This window comes from Bos grunniens, chromosome X (genome assembly GCF_055505025.1).
Source record: "Bos grunniens cultivar Pamir isolate PY7600 chromosome X, Bosgru_T2T1.0, whole genome shotgun sequence".
NCBI lineage: Eukaryota > Metazoa > Chordata > Mammalia > Artiodactyla > Bovidae > Bos > Bos grunniens.
The window spans coordinates 123,722,865-123,735,431 of NC_141194.1; the positions used below are offsets into that span (position 1 = coordinate 123,722,865).

At 38.1% G+C, this 12,567-nt stretch overlaps 1 long non-coding RNA gene across 2 annotated transcripts in view; it reads right to left on the bottom strand.

Moving 5' to 3' along the window:
- LOC147341289 (uncharacterized) overlaps nt 1-754 on the bottom strand; it is a 167,189-nt gene extending 166,435 nt beyond the window's left edge. For both annotated transcript variants that reach the window (XR_015159403.1, XR_015159404.1), the window contains exon 1: nt 599-754. This is a non-coding gene — a long non-coding RNA (uncharacterized LOC147341289). The remainder of the gene's footprint in view (nt 1-598) is intronic.
- Between the last annotated feature and the right edge of the window lie 11,813 nt (nt 755-12,567).

Below are 12,567 nucleotides of genomic sequence, written 5' to 3' on the forward strand. Positions count from 1 at the left end.
CGGTATCTTTTTTCCACCACCCCTCCCCCCCCACCAGCAACCCCTGCCTTAGCATCTTACATGTGTTTATGCAAGACACTCCTGCTTAATTATGATTCATTCCAATTTGGACTGTAAATAGAAGGCAAATTAATAATTTAGAGGGGAAAAAAGACTTGGGCCCTTTTCTCCTCCCTTCATTCCTAGGTCAGCCGGCTCGTTTATGAATTAGTGCTCAAGCAGCCTGAATAGCAGAGAATGAATGTTTGACTAAATCCTCTAAGTATGAAAGCTCTTCACACCATTTGGTCTTGAACTGATCCAATAGCGAGGTGTAACCACTAGTGACAATAAAGCGCCATCTGGCAAAGTGAACTCTAGGCAAACAATGACAAGCAGAAGTGAAAAGAATCGCAATGATTTCCACAAACATGTGAAATACTATAAACTGTGGGATTTAGCAGCTTCCTCCCGAGGCAAGTAAACAAATGCAACACTTCGGTGGAGGCGCTGATGTGTGGGGCTCCGTCTCTGGGAGCGGGCTAGACTCCATTTGCATTTAGCTAGGGAAAAAATGTATGCAGATTGGCGAACAAAAAAATATATAAGCACTACTAACCAGACGTCACTTTTCCTTCGCTCTTTACTGTCAGGGTGATGTACTGGAAGTCTTTATTTCTTTCAGCTTGGGCCTCTCGGTGCCTCATTCTCCTTCCAGCCTGTTCTCATGCCTTTCTCATCACCTGCTGAGGCCTTGATCACGGACAGAGCAGACGAGCAGCGGGGGGACAATTAGAGAGGAGTTCAGACTTTGATCATTTGACCATATGTGAATACAACAGCTGACCACATGTTTTAAAAGACAACTAACTTAAATGTATTTTTAAAAAATCACAAAGCAAGCATAGATACTGAAATTTACATTTTAATTATCCGGCACAATGCAGCATTCAACTTTTTCAAAATATTTAATATGGAAAAATACATCTTGCCACTTCCAAATAGGAAGGGAAAGCACTTTTCTGTGTTTCCTCCCCACCCCCAGCTTTGCTCCCCCCTCAAAATGTGTTCCTTTCAGCAGAACATTTAACCACTGTGGATGGTGAAGAATTCTGTGCCGGAGATTTCAAAAGGCACATTCAAAGCTGCCAAAAGTTGAGTGTGATTACTAAAGGTAAATTAAGCTTAAAAGAAGCACAATCATTTATTTTTAAAACATGATTTTATAGAAAAAATATCTGTGCAGCACTAATACCATAAACTGCTTTTTTTTTTTAAACGGAGCATATTCTATGGTTTAGCTTCACTTCCCCAATTCTTTAAAATGACCGTTACAAAATTGTAAAATGTATATTCTAAACAGTGTGAAAAAAAAGAACTTTGTTGACAGTAAAATAAAGCTATATAATATTTGGTTAGCTGGGAGACTCTCACTGCAGCAGCCTTGCAGAAATGAAGGTTTATTTGTGGTTAATTCTGTCAAAACAATGTCACTTCTCTTCTGGTTTTCTTTAAAGTATCACAGTCTGGCTAGGTGAAATGCGGACATACTCTATCCAGCTTAGAGCCAGTTCTCTTGTGTTTTTGTATGCAATTGATGATTTATCAGTTGCTTCTGGAGATATTGGGCCCTCCTTATCTTCTCCACCTACTAGATAATTAACATATTCATGAACTGGTTATTTACTCTCAAATAGGAGGATAATAGAAAAATAACACTAATTGTTTTGACAGCAGTTTACTTAAGAGTTATCTGGGGGAACAAATGTTTCTTTTGTAGTGTTAGGAAGACAAGCATTTATCTATGTATTAAGTTTATTTTTGTTCTTATGGTAGACAAACAAAACTAATCTAGAATAGGGAAAAATTCTAGAAGAAATAATTTAAGTGAAATTTTATCTGACATTCCCCCCAAATATTTTGGTAGTCCATTTATTTCATCCGTTGTGAGGGAAGTCAGCAATGTGGTATACATTGTAATCGCTACATGTACTAATGTATTTATTCATTATCTGTGCTCCACTGTATTTTCAAAATATATATTACCCTTTAATTAAAAAAGAATCCCACCTTGTTGTATTTTACTTTGGTACTATCTTAAATGTAGCTGGTTTTTACAATCATTATCCCATGAGCTTTAAGCATGGGGATTCTTATTTGAGCACAAAATGCATTTTTACTTTGAAAGAGTTGTTTAAGACAACCTTGAAACAAAGGTTCCTTAAAAATCGTATTCCTTTCTTAAATGCAAGTGTCTTTAGCAGGTCTTCTGTGTTAGCTTGAGAGCCAGGGCATGTCATAGCCATCTCTGGGCCTATTTCCTCTTCTGTAAACAAGTTAGTAAACTATTTGATCTCTAAGTGCTCTTCCAGCTCCAAAGAATCTCAGATTCTATCATTTCCCTACCAAAATGAAAACATATTCATGCCTCTTTCTTTCTTTCCTTATTGAAATTTTCCCTGTAGCGTGGAGAGATGGGTGAATGGACCAATCTTTTTATCTACTATGTGCCAGGCATTTTGCAGATATTATCTCCTTTAATCCTTACAACCAGCCTGCAAAGTAAGCATTATTATCTCCATTTTATAGATGAGAAAACAGAGGCCCATGGAGGCTACATACCTTACAACAAGCCCTATAGCTAGGAAGTTGTAGAACCAAGACCTATCATTAGATAGGCATTCTCATTATTACACAACACTCCCTCACAGAAAGATAATGGGTATCAGAAGATTAAGTTTCTAGCTCCACTTTATCACTGATTTCCTGAGACAAATCCTCTACCTCAATTTCCTTAGCCCATATAGGCGTTGTAAGTCCAGGGCCCTATCACCTACCTCATTATGTACAGAGCCAAAATCAGAAGGGCAACAGTCAACAAAAGGCAAACCAAGTACTTCCTCCACGGTGACAGGAGACAGTGGCCTTGCAGGTGACAAGGACATGGAACTACCCTTTCTGAACACAGAACAGCATTTGGTGGTAGAACTGGAATACTGAAAAAAATAACTTCAATTATGGCAGCATTCTTTTTTTTTTTTGAGCAATGTTTTATTTTTTAATTAATTTATTTATTTTAATTGGAGGCTGATTACTTTACAATATTGTGGTGGTTTTCGCCATACATTGACATGAATCAGTATGACAGTATTCTTTAATAACGTTTCTTAAGGTTAAAAGACTTTTCCACAAACTAGGAAAATTCTGGGAAACATAATTCAATTGCTTCTTTTGAATTGAAATAGAATCTATGGAGAAAGAAAATCCTACAAAATGGAAGAAATTGAAAAGTCTACCCTGTAAACATGCTTTATTTAAACTTCACATGTACTTAGTTTCAAAGTGAACACAGAGAAAATCAAGTGGATTTGAACACAACCTTCTAATCTTTTGAGCCACTGGCAAACATGAGGTAACTTCCCATAAAGTCCATCTTTAAACCAAGATTTTGGTAAGAAATGCATTTTTTAAAACATTTTAAGGCATTATTTAAGACACAGAAATAGTCTCTGTGTGCCAGAGAGTGGGAGCATCCCAAAAGAAAGAAAATGGGACAGGCTCAAGAATTTGGGATGCCAGGTGAGAAAGGTTGTTAAGAGGTATAGATGGGGACTCTGGGCATCTCGTTCAATTGCTGTTATTTTGTAATTTTCCTGTTGGTCATTTTTTACCTTTTTGTTTCTTTTGTCTACTTTTCTTTAAGGATTTGCTATAAAAACCTCCCAGCTTTGTTTGTACATTTTTGAGACCTAGACCCCCTTGGAGAATCTGAAGGTTATGAAACATCATCCCATCCCTCCCCTGGTCAGTGAAAAATGCACAGAAATATAAACAATTTGCATAACATTTCTTAAGAGTCCGCTGCCTATCCAAGATCCTGAAGTTATGGTGACATATTTAATAAGCTAAGGTACCAGTGCACCATTTTCAGCTATCAGATTGGCAATAAGTAAAAGGCTCAACAATTCCTAGTGTGGTTAAAGAAGCAAGTTCACATACCACTGATGGAAGTATAGATTGGTGACAACTCTTCAGAGTTTTTTTAAATGCACACACTCTTTGACCTAGTATATCCACCACTGGAAAGCGACATCAATGTCTGTTGATAGGGGAGACTGCTTAACTGAAGGTACGAATATTTCTGGTGATGATGGATGTCGCATTTTTAAGCAAAGGCAGTGTACCCTCTCCCTATGAGTCACTGTGGTGAGTGGCTGCAGTTGAGAGGTGGGGAGCTGAAGTTCATACTAGGGGTTTAGCTGTGAGTTACCTAATGGGCCTCCTTATAAGGCAATTAGTGAGACAATGAGGGCGCCTGTGAGGCAGTCCTGAAGTGCTGTACTATTAGGGTATTTCAACAGTGGTTCTTAATCTTTTGGGGTTCAAAGACTCCTTTGAAAATCTAATGAGAGCTAAGGACCTATTCTCTAGAAAATGCACATATGCACAAATTTTGCATATAAGTTCAGGGAATTCTTGGGCCCCCTGAAGTGGGTTCCTGGACACCAGGTGATCCTTGCCTTGGGCTTCAAACAAAGAGAAAATCCTTTTGAGGGAGGTCAGTAGGGAAAAACAACTATATGCGGCGAAGGACAGAGAATCCCACACGTGGGCACACTAGATTCCTTTTAAATTCCTGATTTCATACCTCAAATGAATCCTTAAAAAATTCGTGAATTCCTTGCACAGAAATCCTACTGTATTTCTTTTTTATTATTATTAATTTATTTTATTTTTAAACTTTACATAATTGTATTAGTTTTGCCAAACATCAAAATGAATCCATCACAGGTCTTTAGAAATCTCTCCTATTTTCTAAGACAACTATTTCAAGTCTATTTCTACCTCCTACACTCATTAGCTGCAACCTTGCCACTTAGCTCATTGAGAAAATAGAAGCCATCAAACAAAAACGACTCCTCCTCCTCTTTACTAACCTACAAACCAAACATTTCTTCCTCTAGGTATGAGGAAATGCCTTTCCCGACCAAAGCCAACTCTGCCACTCACGCTTCTGGGTTCCTTTCTCACCTACTTTTTCCAAGGTCTTAGAATAAAATTAAAACTCTGCTGTGGCTCACAAGGATAACACATGATCTGATTTAAAATTTGCAGACGACACCCTTATTGGTGTGCATAAATCTGGATTGGGGGAGGCTTAAGAGGGAAATCTGGGAAACCAGATATTTATTAAGTACCAAGTACTGTTTGGTGAGAGTTTCCCTGGTGGCTTAGATGGTACAGAATCTGTCTGCAATGCAGGAAACGCCGGTTTGATCCCTGGGTCAGGAAGATCCCCTGGAGAAGGGAATGGCTATCCTCCCCAGTATTCTTGCCTGGAGAATTCCATGGACAGAGCAGACTGGTGGGCTATAGTCCATGGGGTCGCAAGAGTCGAACATGACTGAGCAACTAACACACACACACACACACACACACACACACACACACTGTTTGGAGGGGATAAAGTGGCAAGCAAAGCCAGCATGGCCAATGTCTTATGGAGCTTGCAGTTGAACAGAGAAGTGAAGGTGCAAAGTGAATGGGACTTTCAAGGCTCAAATGTGCTCTATAATTTATTCAGAACCCAGCATAACGAGTGAACCAAATCACAAATTCCACACTCTCTTGAAAATCTTACTGTGACTGTTGTTGTAGACAAGGTTTTCAAAAAATTTCACATGAGAGTTGGTTCAGAGGTTACATGAAAACATGACCTATATGGATTTTAATTAAACAACAACAACATAATGTCCACCAAGCAAAAAGTTTTGATAAGAGATCAAAGGAAAACACCTTAAAATGAAATACACTAAAACAGTATTTGAAGTTGTATTTAAAAGTCAAAATTGCAGAAGATTTTAAATTTTGTTTTACATATTTTCTAACATTTTTTTTCTAATAAGTTTGAAAAGCTTAGCTGTATTAAGCACTCCAAGGAGAAAAGGGGAAAATGTTATTAATATTGTTAAGTGAAATAAGTAGGTTATAAACCTAGCATGATTGTGATAACATAAGCTATAAGAGGCTAGACAAAGATTTGTGGATTGATAAGCAGAAATGAAAGTAGCTAGGCTGGGTTTTGGAATCAGAATACTTGGTTGAGCAAGTGTCTTGAAATCTCTGTGCCTCTGTACCTCTGTTTTCCCAGCTGTAAAATGGTCATAATAATTGTCCCTGCCTTATAAGGCTTTTGTGACAATTAAATGAGTTAATATATATAAATGGTTAGGCAGAGCACAAAGAACTTTTAGGGCAAAGTATTCTACATGATACTATAATGATGGATACATGTCATTATCCTCTTGTCAAAACCCATAGAATGTACAGCACCAAGCTTGAACAGTAATGGAAACTATGACTTTGGATGGTTGTAATGTGCATGTTCACCAGTGTAACAAATGTCCTAGTCTAGGGGAAGATGTTGATAATGGGGGATGATGTGCCTATGAGGGGACAGGGGGTAGATGGAAACTCTTTGTCCATCCCCTCAATTTACTGTGAACATGGTTTCTCTAAAAACTAAAGTCTATTAAAAAATATTCAATACACTGACCGTCACATAGGAAGCATTCAACAAATGCCAGTTATTATTTTATTACTATGACTACTATGTTATACTCAGGGTCCTGGTAGGTATTCAGAATTACTGATAAATAGTTGCCACAGTGGTTGCTTTCTTCTGCTTTAGACCTCTGTGCTGGGCTACAGATCTGATCATCTAAGGAGAATTCCCACTAAACTACCTACCCCACCCTCTCCATTGTCTATCTGTAGCCCCAGAGCAGCACTTAGGCCTCCCCATTGTATTGTCTGTTTTCCTGTCTTCTCATTACTTCATTGCAAGCTCCCCTGGGGCAGTGAGCCCAGATTTCAAACTTCCTCTCTTATTCATACCACACTGGGCAACCCAGAGACTGGGGTCTTAGAATGAGCAGCCTCTTTCTGAGCCCTTGTCCCAATGAAACCATTATTATCATGCTACTATGGAGTACTAGGGGGCTTCCCAGGTGACGCTAGTGGTAAAGAACCCGCCTGCCAATGCAGGAGACTTAAACAGACATGTGTTCGATCCCTGGGTCAGAAAGACCCCCTGCAGGAGACCATGGCAAACCACTCCAGTATTCTTGCCTGGAGAATCCCATGGACAGAGAGGCCTGGCAGGCTACAGTCCAAAGGGGTACAAGGAGTCAGACACGACTGAAGCGCCTGAGCGCGCACGCACACATAGAATACTAGGGAGAGAAGACACAAACTCCGCAAAGTTTTCCAAGGAAATTATCTGTATTATTTGCCACTTAAGCTTACCCTTACAAGTCGGAGTTCCCAATAAAAATACAAAGACTTCTACAATTCTCTCTTTCTCTCTATTTCTCTTACACTCTCACATGTATACATGTAAATGTGTATGGTATATATATGTATATATATCATATACATCTATACATATATATGTGTATACATATATATCATATACACATATACATATATATATGTATATATATCATACAACTACAACTATATCATGGAATTAGGATTCAGATTTTTTTCTTGTCTCTATTTTTCAGTATTCTATATTTCTGACTATTTCTTATTTGTCATGGGAAATCCTCAATCAAAATAAAAGAGAATTTGGTATAGAGATACAGGGAGGAGAAAAGCCACTGTAAACAAGTGGGTCGTGGCATGGAAAACAGACACATGAAAACTGAAAAAAAAAAACCTTCATCTCACTTTCTTCCAAGCTCAGGCAGTCCATATCCAGAAAGGGAATCTGGACAATGTCGAAAAATTTCACTGGGCATTGGAACTGGTCAAACTGGGTTTGACAACTGTTTCTCAAATTGTTTAACTTCTCAGAGCTTCAATTTCTCTATATGGGGACAATAGTACCTACTTCCCAATTTTACTGTGAGGATTATATGAAATATTTCTAAAATATGCAATGTGGAAAATCTCTAAAAATGTTTTATCTAAATTAGCAGTCCCCACATTTTAAAATTTGAGAGTACCTTTTAAATGTCAAATACTTCATAGACCCTCCTACACACAGACACACACACATTACCAGTGGATTGAGAAAATACAAAAAGCTACTACATAGTTCACATCTACTACAATGGCTTACCAAAAAAAAGGAGCGAGGGCCGGGGGATAAGCGTTGGTGAGGGTGTAGAGGAGTTGGAACCATTGTACACTGTTGGTGGGAATGGAAGATGGTATAGTCACCGTGGAAAAACAGTTTGGTGGTGCCTGAAAAACATGGAAATACCATATGACCTGGCAGTTCCACTCTGAGGTATATACCCAATTGAAACGAAAACAGAGAATTAGATACCCATATGCTGATGTTCATAGCAGCATTATTGACAATACCCAAAAGATGGAAACAACCCAAATGTCTATCAACAGAGGAATGGATAAACAAAATGTGGCATAAATATACAATGGAATATTATTCAGCTATAACAAGGAATGGAGTTCTACATGCTACAACATGGATGAATCTTGAAAACATTATGCTGATTGAAATGTCAGGCACAGAAGGACAAATATTGTATGATTTGACTTACATGAAATACCCAGAATAGGCAAATCCATAAAGGCAAAAATATAAGAGGTTAACAGTGGCTGGGAAAGAAGAGAGTGGAAAGCTATTTCTTAATGGGTACAGAGTTTCTGTTTGGGATGACAGAAACATTCTGAAAACAGATAGTGGTAACAGCTGTACAACATAGTGAATGTAATTAATGAGACTGAATTGTACATTTAAAATGGTTAAAATGATAAATTTTATGTTATATATAGTTTACTATAATTTTTAAGTGAATTAAAAATTACTATGAATTTATTAGTGCCTTACACATAAATATGACATATATTTATTATTTAATCTGCATATGGATTTGTGGACCACTTACACAGATTCTAGTGTATTCAAGGGTGTATACATGGCAAATATTTACTAAGTGCTTCCTCAGTAAATGTGTCTCTTTAGTACAATATCCAAGCACCAGTTCATATGAGTCAATTAGAGACTTTGTGACTAAATGAGTGTGTGTGTATGTGTATGGGGGGAAGGCTGTAGTAGATAAGTGTTATAAAAAACAGAAAGGGCCTGTCCCTGAATCCTGGCTAATTGCTTCCTTTCAGGAGAAGCACCGAGGATAGAGCAGCCTGGCGTTTGCCTCATGCTGGCTCCCGCAGGTGCAAAGGGAGGACTACTGCTAATGCAACAGAGATGTGCCAGGCTGCACATGGCACACACATAAACAGGTCTGGAGCCTCCAGAGCTGTCAGCCTAGTGCCTTTCATGAGCCTTAAAAGTGAATCAGAAAGAAAACAAAGAAGGGTCACTCTTAAGATCTGTGTTTCTCGCCATTGCTGAAAGTAAATATGAGGCATCTGGGAGAAACAGAGCCTATATTCAAAAAGTTTACATAAAGCTGAACAGGACAGAGAGGTTCGGAAGGTAGTCAGAGATGATACACAATAAAAAAGGAGACAGAGCATCCTTTCAAAATATATTGAGAGTTTCAACTGCTCATCATTCAGTGAGAGTTAATGAATCTAAATTCCTACATTGCCACCAATATGAATAGTACTAAGAATTACCACAAGATGATTCCTTTTCTCTTTAAAAATTAACCAAAAGTGCAAGCTGACTTCTTCATCTTAAATGGGTTTGCTTTTTCCTCTGAAATGTGCATGTGAAAATGTATTCAACTAAAAGATGTCATTGATCATTTTTTAAAGTTGCTTTAAGTTGCTTTTGATGGCCATACTTTAAAGTAATCAGCATTGGAAGCATTTCAGACACATTCATTGCATTCTCTGATTTCATTAAAGTTTACCTATTAATAAAAGGACAAATTTCTTTATAGTTATTGCAAATTTTGCCAAAACACAAAATTCTATTAAGTAATACCTATTTTTCCACTTGATTTACATTACAAGATTGGAGATATATTTTGCTTGTGAAGAAACTGATCCTTCTATAAAATCAAACTGCCCTTTATACTACAGCAATTCTTTTTTTGTAAAAAAACAAACAAACAAACAAACAAAAAAAACCACTCATTTCAACATATATCTGTGTGTGCATACAGAAAGTTCTGAAAGAATGTACAACCAACTTTTGCTGTGGTTACTTCTAGGGAGGCATGTGGGTTTTACTGTTTATATTTTCTGTATTCTTTTAGTTTTTTTACAATGAGTATACAGTTAATAACTTAAAAATAGAGACAAATGAAAGAAAAAAAAAGACAAATGATGTTCCATGGATTGTGGGTGGTGGTAAACCAATAAAATATCACTTATAACACCAGGCAAAGTAATTTATTTTTAAAAATTTTTATTTTATATTGGAATATAATTGAATAACAATTCTGTGTTAGTTTTAGGTGTGCAGCAAAGTGATTAATATATAATTAATTATATGTATTAATTATATAATAAATATATAAATTATTTATAAATAAATATGTTAGTTAGCACTCATCATCCAGTTTCAATAATGATCAGTTCCTGGCCCATCTTGTGTCATTCATATCCCCTCATACACTTAAGCAGACACATAACTAAATTTGTTAAAACTAAATCTTCAACATTATATAATTTTATCTGTACATATTTTACACATTCAAGCTAAAACTATAGAACAGTGTAAGCAACTTTTCAGGATCATACCAGTTCCCTAAAGAAGATGTGTTTTCATAAAGGAAGAGAAGGCAAGTTTTACAAGGATAGGAATGTGATTTTCTGAGACTCAACAAGACCCTCTTATTCTAACTGTAAATCATCCAAATCTAGTCTACTTAATCAATGACTAAGGAAATGCAGTCAAATAGGGCGGAACCAAGGAACAGCAGGTAAGTTAGAAAAATGAGTTCAAGAAAACACATCTCTCCATCTGCCACTTGTGAGCCTTACAGCAAAGCGTGCAAATACTCCCTTTCTTGCCAGTTAATTCTTCACAGCTAGCTCTAAGCATTTGAGAGAGAAAAAATAGTTGCTGCAACCTGACAAAATGACTGATGAATTATTCATGTAGCCACTGAACTGAAATCTGCAACCTATAGCTTCCCTGAGCTTCTTCATGACAGGTGAATATAGCACGAATCATGCTTTAAAATTTACACCCAGGCTTATCCCATGTAATCCGCATTGTCCACCTTCCCGGATGGCTGGAGACTCTAAAGTCCCTCCCTCAGAGCTGAGGAGTGGCCTGGCTAGATGCCCAGTTCTCCCTGTCCCACCACACACTCTTACTTCTGCTCAAGAATCCATTTCTGGCCTATGGCTCTTGAGATTAAGAAGAATTTAATCTTTCTGGGCTTCTGCTTCCTCATCTGTAAGATGGAGGTGAAAATGCTTACCACAATTGTGCCATTGAACTGTGTAGGTGAAATGAATATTGTATGTAAAAAGACTTTAACATAGGTAACTTGTTAAACAACTATTCCAGTTGCTGCCAGAACCTCTTCAAAACACAAGCAGCTTTTAGTCTAGGTGTTGCCTTGGCTCCTGACCTCTAACATCTTGCCCCATGTGAAAGTCCTTTTCTCACTGGCAAAGCCCATTAACAATTCCCAAGAAATAAAAATAGAATCTGGGTAATAAAATAAAGTCTAACCTTTTTCCTTTCCTTTGTGCTCAGTCTAGTTTCACTTGCTCAGGAGTACTGCATGCAGAGGCCTGGCACCAAGTACTTAAGAACAGAGTTCTTAAGGCAGAATGGCTACCCCAGTACCTCAGATCAAGATGGCGGCAGTGAGCCGTGTTCTGAATGGCTGCGCACAACACTGCGACCTGGAGCTGTGAGCAACACGTCTGTACTGGACTCACGGGAATTCAGCCCCCTCACCTCCCCACTGCGGAGAACACTACAAAGCAGCCCCGCCCACAGCCTTTCAGGGAGAGCATGTGCTCTAGACAGAGCTACCATCTCTCTGTTCTTTGATCACCAGAATAATAATAAAGCTTTCCTTTTCTTCTAAACAGAGCTCCATCTCATTCTATTAATTAGAATGACAACAGGCTGGAGGAAGGATCTTTGTTGGGGGCTGACTCAAAAGGGTTGGTAACACTTTGGCTTTAAAGTTTTAAAAATCCTTTTGAGTCTTTTCCTTAGGCTCCTGAAGCTGATTGAAAAACAGTTAACCTTACCATCATCCCTGATGTGTATCAAGTCAACATTAACCAACCGAAACAATTGTCTAACAAGTGACCTATGTTAAAGTCCTTTCATGCACACTATTCATTTCATCCACACGATTCTGTGGCACAATTGTGGTAAGTATTTTTACCTCCATCTTACAGATGAGGAAAAAGGGCTTCCCTGGTGGCTCAGACGGTAAAGAATCTGCCTGCAATGCAAGAGACAAGAGACGCGTGTTCAATCCGTGAGTCAGAACAACCTCCTGGTGAAGGAAATGGCTACCTGCTCCAGTATTCTTGCCTGGGAAATCCCATGGACAGAGGAGCCTGGTGGGCTACAGTCCATGGGGTCGCACAAAGTCGGACACAACTGAGCGACTTTCACTACAGAGGACAAAGCCGAAGCCCAGAAAGATTAAGTGACTTGTC